This window comes from Tupaia chinensis, unplaced genomic scaffold (genome assembly GCF_000334495.1).
Source record: "Tupaia chinensis unplaced genomic scaffold, TupChi_1.0 Scaffold000251_1, whole genome shotgun sequence".
Lineage (NCBI taxonomy): Eukaryota > Metazoa > Chordata > Mammalia > Scandentia > Tupaiidae > Tupaia > Tupaia belangeri.
This window is the reverse complement of record NW_006159731.1, coordinates 7915393-7932540: the sequence shown is the minus strand read 5'-3', so window position 1 is coordinate 7932540 and position 17148 is coordinate 7915393.

Below are 17148 nucleotides of genomic sequence, written 5' to 3'. Positions count from 1 at the left end.
CTGCTGTATTTTCAGGTCATCCAGGTCAGGGACTGTGGTTTCCAGCTCCACAGCCCAGTATGTTAATTACTGACTGTGCCACAGACATTGGACACAACTACAACTGTAAATGGGTTACTTCGGATAATGGAGAATAGATGCAACAAATGTATAAGTGTTTCAACAAGTCATTCAGGCCTGACTGTCTCTGAAATATTTTGGTAAGCAGCCCTAAGACAGAAATGAAACCATAGTGCGCCTTGGACTGTGAAACACTGTTTCAAGTTGATTCCTTCTGCTCATGAGGGTGAGATGGGTTAGCTAGTTGTCTCTGTGTTCCCTTTTTTTTTTTGGAGAGGTTTTTGCTATAGGGTATGTGTGCTCACCAGACAGACAGAGAGAGACAGAGAGATAGAAAGCGAGAAATCACCCCCCAGGAGGGATGGCCACACCACAATCCCTTCTCCTCCATTCTCCTCTTGGGATCTTGGGCATGCACACACACGTGCCTGGCATGAGTTTAAGCCACCGGGTCCAGGACTCGAACCGTGGTCGACAACGTGGGAGTCCAGTGACATAGCCATTACGCTAACTGCTTGTCCCTGTGTTCCCTTTTTTGAATATAGAAATATTCATTATAATTTTTTATTTTATTTTTTTCTTTTTTTGGAGAGGTTTTTACTATAGGGAGCATGCTCTCACCAGAAAGACAGAAAGAGACAAAGAGACAGAAAGTGAGAAATCACACCCCAGGGGGATGACCATCCTGCAATCCCTTCTTCTCCATTCTCCTCTCAGGATCTTGGGCACACATGCACGTGCGCACGCACCTGGCGTGAGTTTAAGCCATCAGGTCCAGGACTCGAACCACAGTTGACTACATGGGAGTCCAGCGACATAGTCATTAAGCTAACTGCCAGTCCCATAATTATTTAGCTTTTAAGCCAAAGAAGATGTTTGTCTTCACTTTTCCCTTCTAGTGAGTTTTTGAGAGAGATTAAAAGAATAATAGCAGTTAGATGTAACACAAATTCTTTAAAACTTTTTTTGTCTTTGCATCTCTAATGGAGATCTGGCTTTATAGGAATGTCCAAAAAAAGCCACTATCTAAGTCCTTACACATGAGTTACCCACACTACCGACATCAAGTTTAGTGTCAATAACATACTAGGAGTTAACTATTTGAGAATTCAAAATAAAACAAATCTTTATTTTTTACTGATCATCCATCATTGACCATTAAAAAGCAGAAATGCAAAAGTATATAGTTTAATTCATATAAAGGTAAGGCCTGTTTCATATGCAATGTAGTTTTCTTTGAATGTGTTGATAACCTCAAATGGTTACAAGGAAGTCTATGAGACAATTTCACTAAATCGGTCAACATAACCATAGTATTGCAAAAAAGAGCTAGTATTTTCTTGGTGGTTTACTTACTTCATAAAGAAGAGAAGAGATTATTAGTTTAGGGATGAGAAAACCATGACCACTAAGTACCTGGTAAAATTTCTTATAATTATTGGCCCCAATGAATTTCAGAACACATTATAAGAAAATGTATTTCTATATATCTAAAAATAATTTCAGTACAGTGAATATTACTATTGTTTCAAAAATATGACTTCATTAATTCTAATGATTTCTAAAATTATGTTTGATGGCAAATATAGCATTTGAATTGCCTGGATTCAAAGGGAGAAAAGAGTTCTGAAATTTTTTCACGGTATAATAGCTATCAAAATATTCTCATTATGCTTATGAGTATTATGGCCTCAAGCTCATCTATTTTCTGCTATTCCTAAACCAGAATATCAGCTAAATGTGTGAAATCATTTGGCTGTATCTGAGTTTCATGCACTAATGCTTATATTCCTTTACAGTATAAAAGGTTTTAAGAAATGGAAAAGATTAATGAAGCCAGTTACATTTAAATTAAATATGGTTTATTGCTTTGTAATAGGTACATCCATGTTCTGTACTTTAAAAACAAAAAGAAAGCTCAAAAATTGCATCTTATTTAGATGAAAACATTTTATAGCTGAATTAGCAGTTTCCTGCCTTGAAATGCATATAGCTATTACATCCAAGATGTTTTCCTCCTGGAGTTCCAAAAGCAATATTTTGCACAATTCCTGGGAGTTTAAGTCAAGGATAGCATGAAAGAGTTTCACAGAGGCAGCAAATGGTCAGAGTAGTTCTAATCAGAGCTAACAGCCCTCTTGAGTTTAAAATGTCTCCAAAATGTTGTTTTAGCTGTTATTATTTTAAACATACACTGAATTTTTATGTTCCTCCATACATAAACGGGAGTATTTTTTATGAACCATGTTTTTGGAGAGATGAGAGAGAAGAGCAAAAGGAAGGGTAAAAATAATTAAGGAGTAAAGAAAGAAATGAGCATTTCTTTATCCTTTTCAAAGTGTGTGAACATGTACACACACACACAGTATTAATACATTGATTTATTTTACACACTTATAATGATATGATACAGTATGGGAAAAAACTAAAAACTTGATTTTCAGCAAATATTCTTATTTCCCCCCTTGAATTCATCTTCTTACTGCTCTGTGCTTCCTTACCCACTCATGTTTTCCACTCCACTTACCCACTCAAACCCACTCATGTTTTCCACTCCACCATGTAAACCCCCTAATGCATTGGGAGAAATTCTCTACAACCTCAAATTTGTTGAACACTCTCTCCACACTCTAACAGTTCTGCTCCCATAATAGAAGTCCCTTAATGTGTGACAGAAAATCTCAACATACCATGCATAATTTCATAGTCATGCAGATATTTAAATTAGAAGAGAAAAAAGCAGGTATTTCACATCGTCCAAACCCACTCTGGCTAAGTGATATCACATTATAATATGCGGGGACTTCAAAAAGTTCATGGAAAAACTATGCATGGATTTCAAAAATGTTTCTTTCCTCCAAACAAATTTGTATTTTAATTCCATTTCCCATGAAATTTTTGCAGTCTTCTGGTACTAAGTAATATCATTTATGATGGCTTCTACTTTTCAAGGATGATGTGTGTAAGGTACTTCATTGTAACTCATCCTGATATGTTAGAAAAGTACCATTATTCACATTTTATTGAAAAAGGACTGAAAAGAGGTTAATTACTTGATCAAGATCCTGATCCAAACTCTCACCTTCATCTCAGGGTGAGGAAATCATGGAATTGAGATTTGAATTTTGTTGTATTTTACTCAACTACCTTTACTTCTTCCACAACTGTATGCCTGAGATTTTTGACACTTTGGTCATGAGTTTTTAATTGTCAGGAACATGTATTAGAATAATAACAGTACATTTATGAGAGAATAACAACATGTAGGGAATAATATGTAAATCCTAATAATGAATATCTCGACTATGTGTAAAATAAAAAAGAGCTCATGTATGTCTGAATTGGCTGAGCACACTGAGACAAATTCTACAATAACTCAAGTATTTAGACTAGAAGCATTTTATACTTTTCCTTCCTCTCAATTATTAGAAAATTTATACTTTCCCCACTGAAGGATGAAGAATTTAGTTATTCTACGCCAGGGACTGATAACTGATTCTAAATGCTATAAGATCGAGCATATTCCTAACATGTTATTATCATAAGGTGTCAGGATACAAACAATGCCATTTCCTCAACAATCTGCTTCTTTTATTATGTTAAAGGTCAGCAGAGTTTTCTTTGTTTTTCTCACAAATATTTTAGTAGAAGGAAAATCTCCAAGGCTATTTCTCATACTAGTTGTAAATTGTAAGATAAATTTTTCCCTGGAGTAAGTAGGCACTGACAGATCCAATGACTGAATGTGTCTGGTCAAAGAATGTATAGGTCACAGGTTTCAGACACACCAGTGTTAGGAAACAGTGATGTTTTCCTATCTAGGTTAAATCCATCTTTGTTGTTGTTGTTCTAGAAATTATTTATTTGGATTTCTGTTGGTGTTTGATGGTACACTAAATTGTTGACTCCATAAATTCTACTTTTGTCTGAAGTTTCTGGTCCTAATGCCCAGGGAAAAAAGACAATATTTTATTAAAACTCAACACAGTGAGTCCATGCAACTTGGTACCTATTTTCTGTACTCTGTTTTCTGTTATCTTTATTCTTAAAGAATAGCATCCAAGGCATTAATGCCTTGAGGGTAGAAAAGTAGATGGTATATATATATTTTTTTTCTATGAAATTAAGGAAATAGAGGATCGAGTGTTATTTTATTTTAGAGAAATAAAGATATGGAGGCTTTTTTTTCATTCCTATGTTGATCATTATAAATTCTTAGATGTAGTCTCCATTTAATAGTGCTTACTATATAAAAGATATTCTACATATGTTATCAATAAATTTACAACAATCCCTTAAAGCTTGTGGTTGCTTATCTCTGTTAGGGAACAGACCTGTTGTACTTCTCTCTACAAAAAAAAAAAATAAAAAAAAAAAAAAAAAAAAAAAAAAACAAAGAAAGAAAGAAAAGATAAAAAAGGACCAGCAGTTAGTGTAATGGCTATGTTGCTAGACTCCCATGTAGTTGACCGTGGTTTGAGTCCCAGACCCGGTGGCTTAAGCTCACGCCGGGCGCATGTGAATGCATGTCCAAGATCCTGAGAGGAGAATAGAGAAGGAATTACAGCATGACCATCCATCCTGGGGGATGATTTCTCTCTTTCTTACTCTCTGTCGCTCTCTGTCTTTCTGGTGAGCACACATGCCCTATAGGAAAAAATCTCTACCAAAAACAAAACAAAACAAAACAAAACAAAACAAACAAACAAAAAAAAACAGGACCAGCAGTTAGTGTAATGGCTATGTCGCTGGACTCCCACCTAGTTGACTGCGGTTCGAGTCCCGGACCCAGTGGCTTAAACTCACGTCAGGCGTGTGTGCGTGCGTGCCCAAGATCCCGAGAGGAGAATGGAGGAGAAGGAATTGAGGCATGGCCATCTCCCCTGAGGGGTGATTTCTCGCTTTCTATCTCTCTGTCTCTCTCTCTCTGTCTGGAGAGTGCACGTGCCCTATAGCAAAAAAGCTCTTCAAAAAAAAAAAAAAAAGAAAAGAAATGCTGTACTTCTAAAACACCATGGATTTATGAACTCTGAGTAAATGAAAGAATGCATGCTTAGGGAAAATAGTGAAAATGCCTGATCTCATGCCTTTTTGCTTGAAAACAACAGGAAGTCAATTGGATGGATGAGCTAGATGATAAATATGTTTTCCAAATTCCAAGGTTTTCTTTTCACCCTCTGGTGTCATTTAGCAATACCTCCTCTAATTGAAACCAAAACCAACATGTTCCAGGACATAACCTTATTTTTCTGATTTTCTGAAAAAATAACTTTCCTCCCTCCTTGACCCTAATAAATATGGAGGACCAGAGGGACTTAGGAGGCTCAACCCGGTGTGGCCTCTTCCTATACCTCTTGACTCAGATCTCTGTGTCCCAAGTAGTCATTCTGTATGTTTCAGGTGACTCTCTGCCAGACAGAAGAATCACATATCTCTATATTACAGATTAAGAGAACAAGAGTAATTATACTAGTGTCCCTAATTCATTTTACCAATAAGTTTCAGAATTAGTGCTAGAACCTTAAAATGACCTGTGTTATCTTTTCTATATAACAGTAATTTTCATCTTTTTAAAAGAATCACTCATTTAATTTTTATTTTATCATTATCAATATTTTTAAATTTGCTATAGGGTATGTGTGTGCAGCAGAGAGAAACAGAGAGAGAAAAACCAAGCTACCAGGTATAGGACTTGAACCTCAGTTGGCCATGTGGGAGTTCAGCGCCTTAACCACCAAGCCACCTTCTCACCTCTATAACAGTAAATTTCATATATAATATATGGGAAAATAATTTCTAGGAAGTAATCATTATGTCTCACTTCAATGGCAAGGACTTATTTTTCTTATTGAAGTCTTTCTGGATTATAGCATACTGGTCGGATTTGTGTATTCAATGGAAGAGTTGTCAAAAAAGAAAATCACAGTATTTCTTCAGTATTTAATATTAATTATAACTTAATGGTAGCCTTGCAGCATTTATTTGTAGTTTTTGCCTATTTTGCTTACAAATTAACTTAATAAAGACAAAGACCTGTCTAGTTTGCTGTAACTTAGAAGATTGTATTTGCTCATAAACCTAAAGAGTCACAAGACCAAAAGGTTATTCAATGCTTCCCCTAAACTGTACATTTCTGACCAATAATTGAAAATTTTTTGATAATAAAATAGATGCAAATTGTGTAGAAACAAAATAAATTAAGCTTACAATGAGATAAATACATTAAATGGAAAAGGAAACCTAGTCACCCAATGTATAGAAAGGCTTCAACACAATAACGATTTTTTAAAAAGGCACTATTGTCTCACTAAAGCAGAGTGAATACAATAAAAATGGTTAGGAAGTTTTGAAAAATTGTATGTCGGAAGTGATTATAATTCTTCTGAATCAGTTACTTGAAAATTGTCCACATTTCCAATTTTTTCTTGACATCTTTTATTATAATGGCTGGAAATACTTATTCTCTGAGACACCCTTGCAAGTGGCAGCTACTGTCTGCCATATAAACATTTAAAGGTCAATGTGATGAAGTTGCATGTCCTTTAATAAAGCTTCCACTTAAAAAAAAAAGATAAAATCTCATGAGGAGTATATTTTAGTGTTTCCTCAATCCTCCTCTCCTGAAATGCATATTTGTTATTTGAAATAGAAGTAGACATCTTATTTTTTCAAATTCTGTACAAGATAAATTTTAAAATAGCTAATTACATAAATAGAAATACTCATGGATCAAAAGACTCTATACTTTTTAAGTGACTATTCTCTTCAAATTGATCTATAAATGTAATGCAATTCTAATCAAATATCTCCATTTTTTTTAATTTGCTAGATGCAGACAAATTGATGCTAAAATTAATATAGACACACAAAGTCTAGAATACCCAAAGCAACTTGGGTGAACAAGGTTAGAGAACTAGCATTAGATTTCAGGTGATGCCTTTCAAGACATGGTGGCATTGGTCTAAAGTCAGACTAATAGATCAATGGAAAATAATACATTCCAGAAATAAGCCCACATATATATCAATTGATTTCAACAAAGTATAAAGACACTTCAGTGGAGAAATAATAGTCATTTCAACAAATGATACAGGAAATATTTGGATATACATATAAAAAAATTCATCACATTTTAAAGTAAACATAGATCACTGAAATAATGAAAAACTTAAAAACAAATCTTCCTAGAAAAAAATACAAGGTAAAATCTGTGTGACCTTGGGTCATGACATATTTTTATGTTTCTCTATGAAAAAATGCATCATAATTTTTCGAGCAACCCAACAGTTCTTCGGTATGAGACCAAAAGTACAATGTATAAGAGACAAACTGATAAAGTCAAATTTTATTAAAATTAAAATTTTCTGACCTGTAAAAGACACTCAAAAGAGAAAAAAAAAAAAGCCGTAAACTGTGAGAACATATTTTTAAATTACATATCTAAGAGCTTGTATTCACAATGTAAATCTCATAATTAATAAAACAAGTAACGGAATAAAAATAAGCAAAATACTTTTCTCTTTCTTTTATTTTCTTACATTCAATCACTGTATATCTTTACAACATACAAAATTAATTTTTCCAGCATGAAGTCAGAAAGAAATATTACCATATACATTATCATCACTGGATAATTTTCCATTTTTGTGTTTGTTAAATGATTGTGCTTCTTCTTTTATTTCCTGCTTAATTCCCTCCTTCTCAACCCCCACATTGTCCATCCTCTTCCCATATTGTCTCAGAGGGACCTACAGAGAGAAAGAGAAGAGGTGGGTGTGAAAGCAAACTGCAAGGTCTGGAATTTGAACCGTGGTTGGCCATTTGGGAGTCCAGTCTTAAACATCATGCCACCAGTCAGTCCCTCTTTCTCCATGCCTTTTGACAGACACATCACCTAAGACAGAAGGACCATAGTAAGCCCATAGAAAACTAAATACCCAATATTACTTGTCATTACACAAATGCAAATTAAAAGCGCAATAAAATAACATTACACTAAAATTTAAAAAGTTGATCATGGCACATGTTAAAGAGGATGTAGAACTTCTGTTATAACTAATAACGACTCTCACATAAGCCCAGTGGAAAAGCACTATGGAAAGGAAAATGATAGTATTATATTTATGAAGTATATTGTTATATATTTTATTCTGTATTATCATATAGAATAAAATAAATATTCTAAATATTACCTTAATAATTTCCTAAAGCATATATTTACCGTGTGACTCAGACGTGTCAAGAAAGCATATATCCATACAAAGACTTTTATACAAATGTTCTTAGAAACTTTATTTGTTAACCCAACTAGAGGCAACCCAAATGTCTAGGAGGTGAATAGATTAAAAAAAATCATAATACGTCTACATATTACTCAACAATAAATTGAATTCACACACACTGATACATACCTCATGATTGATCCCAAAATAATTTGCTGAGTAAAAGAAGTAGACCCATAGGAACCTGTATTGTATGGTTCTGTTGTTATAAAGTTCTAGAAAATAGAAAGTAATTTTTAGAGACAGAAAACACACCAATAGTTCATTTGAGAAGGAGTAGGTCAGAAGGAACATAACATCAAGATACATTAGGGAACGTTCAGAGGTAATGGGTACACTAATCATTTTGATTGTGGTGAAGGTTTTACATGTGTATTTAGAGGTCCAAATTTATCTAATTGTTTTAAGTTCACCTATTTATATCATAAGAGTGAGAGAACAAGGAGAGAGAAAAAGACACAAGCATCCTCAAGAGGGTCTCACACCTAATTTCTCCCTCCTGCTTTCCCAGCCATACAGAATTACACACGTGTTCATGCAATTGACATGGAAGGTGCAGGTCAACCAAGGAACCAAACGTCTATCTTCTGTATGGTTTCCAGAATTGCAGAATTCAAGAGTGTTGCACTGCTGCTGAGCCACCACAGCTTGGCCAGACCAATGGTTTACCTTATATATATATATTTTTTTTCATGTTAACCACATCCCAATAAAGCTGTTAAAAGTATTCAAAAGCATAAAGGTATGCTTCATGAAAGGAAGAAAAATGTTAAAAACTGGCAAGAATAAAGTAGCTAACATCTCACCAAAAGAACAAAAGTGACACTTTTTTTTTTTTTGAGAGGTTTTTGCTATAGGGTGTGTGCACTTGCCAGACAGAGAGAGACAGTGACAGAAAGCGAGAAATCACCCTCCCAGGGGGGATGGCCACACCGCAATACCTTCTCCTCTATTCTCCTTGGGCATGCACACACACGTGCCCAGCATGAGTTTTAAGCCACCGGGTCCAGGACACAAACCCCATCAACTACATGGGAGTCCAGCGACATAGCCATTACACCAACTGCTGGTCCCAAAAGTGACAGACTTTTTGAGAGTGCTAAATAAGATAAGAATCTGGGTCCCTGTTGTTAGTACTCAGCGGATTACAACAACTCTGAGCCTATTAACTCCAGACTTCTTGTAGTGGAGGAAAACTAAATGATAAATGACTAATTAAGCAAGTGCTAGTTGATTTTTCTGTTATAAGCAGCTGCATGTAATACTGACTAATAAAAACCATTAGGGGATAATGGATGGAACTCTGCTTAGAAATGACAAGATAGAATCAATTTGCTTCAGAAATATGGGCTGATAAACAAAAACAAATTGGAAAAATAAATACAGCAGAGCAGTACAAGGAGAAGACAAATGATACTAGGGACCAAAGAGGATTAATAGTTATATTCAGAGATAGTTCTATCCACTGAAAATTCTAGGTATTTGGGTTTATCTGATGACGAATAGATGGCAAAGAGCTAGAACAAAAAGTGGTACAACTAGGAAGGATATAGAAGAATAGATGATGGCCATAAGCATGAATTGCACTAAGAGTCCCCCAGAATCTGGTCAGAAAAGCAAAGCATAAGAACCTAGAATCTGCTCCTAAGGACAAAGTTCTGCATTAAGACTATCACGTAATTTTAACAAAGATGGTAAAGCTAGATAGATTAAGGACATGAACAAAGCACAAGATTTGGAAAAGACTTAGGAAGAAACAAATGCCGGAAGCCTGAGTACAGGTAAAGAAGAGGAACTGGTAACTGATTCAGGTATATAAGATCAAAGCTAACTATAGAGGGTGACAACTTGAGACAGCCAGGAAAGCCTCATTTTAATAGTAGAAAACATTCAAAATGTTTAATTTTGAGTAACAGCTGAGTGAGATGATATATACAGAAATAAAAGCAAATGAATAACACAGGTACTAATAGGGTAGAAGACGATAAAAGAAAGAGATACATAACCACCTAAATGTTTCAGTTGCCTTTTACATAGGAATAGTGGGACCAGCATATGGCGTAATGGTTATGGTGCCGGATTCCCACATGACTAACTATGGTTCAAGTCCTGGACCTAGTGGCTTCAAAATCATGCCAGGCACTTGTGTGTGCATGCCCAAGATCCCAGGAGGACATTGGAGGAGAAGGGATTGCAAGGTTACCATCCTCCCTGGAGAGTGATTTCTCACTTTCCCTCTCACTGTTTCTGTTTCTCTCTGGCCAGTGCAAGCCGCCTAAGCGAAAACAAAACAAAAAACAAACTCTTAACAACAACAAAAGAAATAGTATTTAGTGTGGATAGAGAATAAGCCTTTTATTTTTCAGAGCAGCTAATTCTTCTCCCCCCCGCCACTCCCGTTCCAACTTTTTATTTTTCTTTCTTTCTTTCTTTTTTTTCTTTTAATTTCCATTGGGCACAGAACTCACCAAAGAAAGACAGAGAAAGAATGAGAGGGAGAAAGCACCTCCCAATAGACCTGGTCATGCATCAGTCTCTTTTCTTCTTAGAACAGACATCTCTATCCTATCTGGATTTGGGACATGTACACACACATGACTGGACTGTTTCTCAAGCCCCTGGGGTTGGGATTTGAACCATGCAGCCATAAGGAATCTGGCTCCCTTAACCACTAGCTATAGGACTGGCCCTAATTCCACTTCTTTATTGGGATTTGAACCATGCAGCCGTATGGAATCTGGCTCCCTTAACCACTAGGCTATAGGACTGGCCCTAATTCTACTTCTTTACAGGATTTACTTAATTAATACTATGTAACAATTTCTATTCTTCACTTTATCTGTAAAACTCTGCAAAAATAATTGGAGGCTGGGGATTCACTCATTTTCTTGAATATGGAATAACTTAATCTATAGGAAATTAATCCGAATCAAAGGCAAAGTCACTGACACAAATATTCAAGTTATAGGATAAGTTCAATTATTTGGGTATATTGGAGAAGTCATCTTATTCAATGGAATCAAGACTAATCCATTCATTAATTTAAAAAAGGAATTTAAAAAGATATAGTTTGTTTGCTCTATTGTAGAATACTCCTCAAACATTAAGTGACTTCAATGTGTTTTGTAAAATTTTTAGTTTCAAGTTGATAAGTGCTTATCATTTGTTTAGGGCCCAATAACATGATTGGTTTTCCTCCCCCAAACCTCAAGGCAGCTGATAAATATTGTGCTAGTGAAGTTTGACATTGAGCCAACATCTCTTGAACATAGATCTGCTGACTGAAGTAACCCATTGTCATGTCTTCATTATCTATACTCATAATGAACTATCTAGAATTGATTTCAAATGTTGCTTCTTAAAGTGAAATGAAGACCTAACCTAAAAACACTTGAGAAGCAATCTAACCACAGAATCCTTTTTAGAATTTAATGATTTTTCCACCGACACTTAATAGCATTTTAAAAGCAACTCACCTTCATCATTTTTCTCCAAAACATTTAAGAAAGTTTTGAAAAAAAAATTGTTTTTATTTCTCTATTTTTCATGGGCTTCATAACACTTATGTAAAGTATTTGTAATTGTGGGATGAGCAAATGGCATAATGGTTATATTGCTGGACTCCCACGTAGTCAACTGCAGTTCGAATCCCAAACCCCGCAGCTTAAAATTAATGCTGGGCTTGTGTGTATGCATGCCCAAAATTCAGAGAGGAGAATGAAGAGAAGGGACTGCAGCATGGCCATTTTCCCTAGGAAGGGGGATGATTTCTTGCTTCCTGTTTCTCTCTCTGGCGAGAACTTGCACGCTATAGCAAAAATCTAAAAAAAAGTATGTAATTACAAAACAAGTATGACTGACAACAACAGCATGAGAAAGAAAAAGCAAACACAACCCTGTGTCTAGTGACCACTGTGTATGTCTTTGGGGTTATGTAGCAGTATTGAACATTCTTCCTGGGTTTGGAGAATTTCCCACATTATGAGCTAAGTATCCCTTACGTAGAAGCTAGACATCTTCTTTGTTAACCTCCTTACATTGAAGATGTGGGCACATTAGGTAGGAGGTAAAAGATCCAGATTCTTTCTATTGAGAAGAAGTAGCCACATGAACTGATTTTCTCATGGGAGTGGTGGTGAAGCTTTCCAGCATGAAAGCAAGAGTGACAGATTCTGATAGCCTGTTGCCAGTTATCAATACTGACTTTCAGTAAGTACTCTAAGGTGCTTCCATGTACAGACATCAAGCAAAGCTGTTTCTAGAGCAAAGCAACTGGCCTGTTATTTTGGCCACATCCCTCCCCCTGAAACAATGTTACCAGGGACAAAGGGAAGTACCTACCTTAAGCATGCGCTTCTAGAACAAATTGTGGCAACTCAAACCCTCGCCATTTCCTGGTTATATAGACTTTGTGTCAATCTTTTTAAGTTTCTTGTTCTATCAGGCCTCCTAAGCAGCTGCAGCCCAGCTTTGTGCATCTTTAGACAACAGAAGTCAAAGGTGTGAATGGAGGTCTTCCATATCCGTGTCATGAGTCCTGTCTAGGGTGCAGTACAGACAGGTGTGGGGAGAGAGAGGAGGTCACGTTCACAGTCCTGCTTCCATGCCATGCTGCTAAAATGTTAGGGCATTTTTTTCTGTGTCAAAGCTGGCTATCTGGAGGTTCTGGAGCTGGTTATATTTCAGATGAATAATTTTCCTGTTTAACTAGCTGGAAAAATGAAATATGATAGGAAACAAAAAATCCTAACTGATGTACTAAGTAAGTCTCAGAGCAACAGGTAAGGGTCAAAGTCTGAACTTTTACTGGTGAGTGAACGCTTTTTTATGAATGTTCAGCATTCAGAAACATTAGTCTGTAATAGACTGATGTTTGGTCATGCTGCAATGCTTTTCTTCCTCCACTTTTTCCTGTCAGAATCCTAAGCATGTGCACATATAGCTGACCAGGAACCCAGATTCTAAAAGATCTGGCTCCCTCTGCACAGTACTTAACCACTGCAGAATGGGGCCAATCTATGAACTAAGATTCTACAATAAAATTATTCTTATTGTACAGACTACTACTGAATTATAGCTAAATACTGGGAAAGAAGTAAATTAGAATTCAATAGTTATCCAACTTCACCCCCAATCCTGTGAGCAAAAATTTTTTATTTAACATATCTAAAATTGGCAACAATTCAAAATATTGGACACTTTTAAAGATACTAGCTTCTAGAGAAAAGAATGTTTTGAGGTTAATTTCTAGATTAATAAAGCGGGAAATAGCATGTTATGAACAGAAAATTTACTTAGTCTGCTGTATCTTCAATAGATCAGATCTATATTGTTCAGATTTCTAGTAATGTGCTTCAGTAACGGTAATGACTTAACGGAAATGAAAAGAAAAACTTTTCAGAGCAAAAAATCTGTTTCCACTGAGATATGCAGGCCTATGAATTAGCTTCTTTTATTGGATGCTATTTTCTAACTCAGGCATGTAACCATAATTATTTTTATTTCTAAACTGTTTCAAATTGAATAAACATAAGTCTAAATTTTTCTGTTACTTAGTTTTTCAGAAAGTCATGGTGATGTCAAACATTTTCAAGTGCTCAGAATTGTGTATATTTTCCTCACTGTAAAACTGACCTCTTAACAAAACATGACGATAATATTTGCTTTGTTATATTGTTTCGCTAGCTTTTCCTGTTCATTCAGTTTACTATTGTCATTAGTTATCTATGGCAACAAAAAATTAAGACAAATAATGAAAAAATACTACATTTAACCTAAGGTAATTTGGACTTCTAGCTCATAACCTTATACTTAATAATGAAAACACAATACAGATGCTACCTCCCAGTGTTTACTGATAGGAACTGCTCTGGTAATTGCAAAATAGAAGTTGAAGCTGGCCATTTTATTTTGTACTCTTGAAAATAGTTATTCAAATGTAAATATTTAGAAATTCTTTTGATGCACCATGGTTTATATAATAAGCTTGGTGGATGAGGGTTGGTGTAGAGATAATGGGACTAGAAATAATTATTGAAGTAAACCGACATTTATACTCTTTATAAATGACTGATTTTCTATGTATCATAGTAAATGTTTTTATCTTTAACACAGAATAAAGTTTTATTAATTATGAAATGATTAAATCTTTGTTTCCAGTTTACAAGTATACACAAACATTTTTATAACATCAAATACTATAAAATATATTACAGCAGGAAATAGAAGATGGAAAACAAAAGAAAAAAGAAAGAAGCTGAGAAATTTATGGAGAAGGGCGGAGATGTGGTACTAATGCTTTCCTTTTTTCAAGACTTTTATCTTGGGCCAGCAGATGGTGTGGATTGCACATGGCCAATAGCGAAGTTTGAATCCCTGAGTGGCAACTTGAAAAACACACTGGGCATGTGTGTATGTGTGTCCAATATCCCAAAAGAAAAATGAAGGAGAAGGGATTGCAACATGGCCAACTCCCTGGGGCATGCTTTCTCACTGTTCCCCTCTCTCTGTGTTTCTGTCTTCAGCAAGTAGTCACCCTAAAGGAAAAAAATATATAGATTGTGTAATGAATTTTTAGAAAAAGTTTTTCCCTTATCATTATAAAAATATCAACTGCTATAAATAATTATAAGCATTAATATATAACATCATCATGAAAGCCAGAAACCTCAATCAAATCCATAACTATGGACAAGGAAGGGGGTGGCTAGAAATGCACACACACACACACACACACACACACACACACACAATTAACCAGACTATGGTGCAAAGCACTAATCCATGACAAAAACAGTCACCCTTGGGAGTACAGGCATTCTCACTGAATACCAGCCCAGCACACAGATACGGCTCTCCCTAACAAAGAGGAAGTCACAAGCTCCTGAGAGAATTAAGAGGATTCTCCAGACCCTTATAGGCAAGCATCATAAAAGAGTGAAACACTTTATCAAACTAATTTCCAACTTGAATATATACCTAAGCTTATGAAGATAAGCCTGCTGGGGCAGCAGATGGCATAGCAGTTACATTGCTCAACTCCCACATGGCTGACTGCAGTTCAAATTCTGGACATGGTGACTTAAAAACTCATGTTCTGGACTCGGTAACTTAAAAATAATGCCAGATATGTGTGTGTGTCCCAGTAGAAGAACAGAGGAAAAGCTATTATGGTGTGGTCATTCCCCCTGGAGATGATTTGTCACTTTCCCTCTCACTGTCTCTGTCTCTCTGTCTCCAGCAAGCACACACACTCTAAGGCAAAAACCTCTAAAAAATAATAATAATGACAACAACAAAAAAAGATGTCTGAGGACCAAATTTCTCTGTTGGAAAAAATCAACAGATTTTCTGAAAATTATTCTACCTGTGCCTAAAATCATACTCACTACATTGGACCAGATCGCTTTGTGCCAGCTTGCATTTGACTTAAAATTTAATCTTCTAATTTGTACCATCAATACATCAGGGAACTGTTACAATTCATAGGGTATAATGTCTCAGTCCCTCAGATCTTCCCTCCAATAACCTTAGACTAGTTGGTTGCTCTTTTCCATCTTATAATAGTTTGACCCTGTCTACATAGTTTCTAAGTTTTATCCCACAGAAGGATTACCTTTACAGTGTAGTAGAGTTCACCATTCTCTGGAGATTTCCAGAGTAATTACACCTGAGTACAGGCCCACAATGTTGGGTTAAAACCCAACAGGAATTTGCATGGTTCTTGAATCGAAATTTGATAAATGTTTGCCCATCAATGATGTATCTAGAACTTAGCATATTCAAGCACCTTAATGTTGTAATAACAGTTCCTACAGTAATGAAAGATTAAGCTTATTCTCCATTCTCACACAAACAAAACAGAGGCAGAAAATTGGATTGAATCCTATGAGTATTTTCGATCACCCAAAGTTAGTCTATAAACTTGCATCTGTGTTCTAAAACCTAGAACACCTAGTCATTCTCTGTTTGCCTAATTGGTAGGCTCAGAATCATCTAATTTTTTGAGTTTAGTTCTCAGGAAAGAGAATACCTTAAGAACACTCTTGATCAGATTAGCTTTTATCTCTGCAGGAAATTCTATTGACTTATTCTAATTAGTTGCATTCTGAGTTCCTAGTTTCCAACTTTTCATACTTGGGTTCATGGCTCTTTGTTGTCTTAATTTAACAGGGTCATCTATTTCTTTTCCCCAACTCCCCAAATTTGATCAATTGTCTGCCAGGACATGCATTATTTTATTGTTTTCTGATCTCACTGCAGTAGTACATTTATTCTGTAATAATTGTTTTTTCTCCACTGTATAGATGCCTTCCAAATCTTGGCTGATATCAATTTTCCTAATTCAGTTGTTGCCAAAGTTCTAGTTTGAGATCAAACAGCATTTCTATCATGAATAATCATGACTTTTTCTTTCTAGTCCCGGCTGCTTGACAAAAATGTCTTTGAATAGATAAAAAGTTCTAGAACTTCCAGAGAAAGGCTCTGACTGCCTTCTGTATCTCTTGAACCCTAATTATTACACTTCTAAGTAGTTTTTACAAATTGGTTCATATGTTTCTTTCATGGAATCTTATGTCATTTTGCAACCTATTTTACATAATATCACCTGGAGCCTCAGATCAATATTGTTCTACCTCTAAAAGGTGAACATGACATTTTGAACCTTTTGTAATTCAAATTAATATATTAGGGTCTCCAACTATGTGGTTTATTATTATTTTTTTTTCCCAGGGGGAGAGGTTTTTACCATAGGGTGTGTGTGATTGCCAGAAGGACAGAGAGACAGAAAGTGAGAAATCATCCC